Here is a 1,262-nt window from a genome sequence, read left to right on the forward strand (position 1 = left end):
AATAGTCTGTTTTTATTCCATTGTATTGTTTGCAACATTAATTCAGCTATTTCCATGGAGTAATACAGAACTACTTTCTTAAGGAAAGATGGTATGATTCACTGTTTTATGTAACTCGCTACTCTTTCCAATTTCTTTGCTCACATCTTGTCAAACAGAGCTTCAACTGCGCTAAAATAACATCTGAAAAAGTATTCTACTGTGATTTTCAGTGCATATATCCTATTGCTGTATATGTAGCCATTAGAAATGGGTATTTCTAATTTTAATTCATTTATTTTACATACATCTCACCAGTTTTTGCATGTTTCTTATCCCTAGCTGATGCCTGCAAAAAAGCTGAATAAATTCAGGCAGAGTATTGAGAAATTACACATCCTCAAGGAATAACTAGCTTAACTGTGATGGCAATCAAGTCAGTTAAAAATACCTTCGTTTCACCTTTTGCTTTTACTTTTTAGCTCTGTATATTTGTGTATTTTAGGAGTTTCCCCAGTATCGGCTTATAGGGAACAATGTTGTGCTTGTGAGTTACTTTCACCAGTAGATGGTAATAGAACACAGAATTCACTTGCAGATTTGCACTGAATTTTTGTTAGCGACTCAGTAAATTGCAGCCTTTTTTAATTGTTTATGAGGTCTTTATTATTATTTCAGTATCTCCAGCTTTAACTTAATAGGATATGAACTTGGAAACATACTGGCCAACAGTTTCTCTTTGAAGTATGCTAAAACAGTTGTGAAACGCAACATTTCTAAATGGATTATCTAATTAAAAATCCTCCTCTCCCACCCCCCTTTAATTTTTTTTCTAAAATGCAATTAAAAGGATGTGTAAATTCTATTAACTCAATATTCAGTTATAACTAGAATGACTCTTGCATTGTTATGGACATCTTGGCACAGTCCAAAGATTTTTGCACTTTAAAACAGAGCTTCCAATAAAGTATGGATGGCAACTAGAATAGATGGTATTTTCCTGTATTAGATTGTGGGAGGAGTTTTTGCACTATTATTCAGCCAGCTTCCTTTATCCTCAATATTAACTGTAAAACAGTTAATATAAAATGTTGTTAAACATTTCAGCTGTAGGAGTAAGTTTTGAAATTGCTGTCTTTAAAGAAAAATTTTGATATATTTTGGGACAAATGCAAATCTCTAAGATAATGTCAACTATGCAAATCTGTGGAAAACACAGGAGACAAGTCAGTTGCAAGTTGTGTATAATTTTGGGAGTCTTAATGTTCTGTTCAATTTTGTAG

At 32.6% G+C, this 1,262-nt stretch overlaps 1 protein-coding gene across 1 annotated transcript in view; it reads left to right on the forward strand.

Moving 5' to 3' along the window:
• Positions 1-1,262, forward strand: part of BTAF1 (B-TFIID TATA-box binding protein associated factor 1) — a gene marked incomplete at its 5' end in the record, with an annotated part of 81,688 nt that overhangs the window by 49,606 nt on the left and 30,820 nt on the right. The gene's annotated exons all lie outside the window — the stretch shown is intronic.

This window comes from Alligator sinensis, unplaced genomic scaffold, assembly GCF_000455745.1.
Source record: "Alligator sinensis unplaced genomic scaffold, ASM45574v1 scaffold472_2, whole genome shotgun sequence".
NCBI classification, from domain to species: domain Eukaryota; kingdom Metazoa; phylum Chordata; order Crocodylia; family Alligatoridae; genus Alligator; species Alligator sinensis.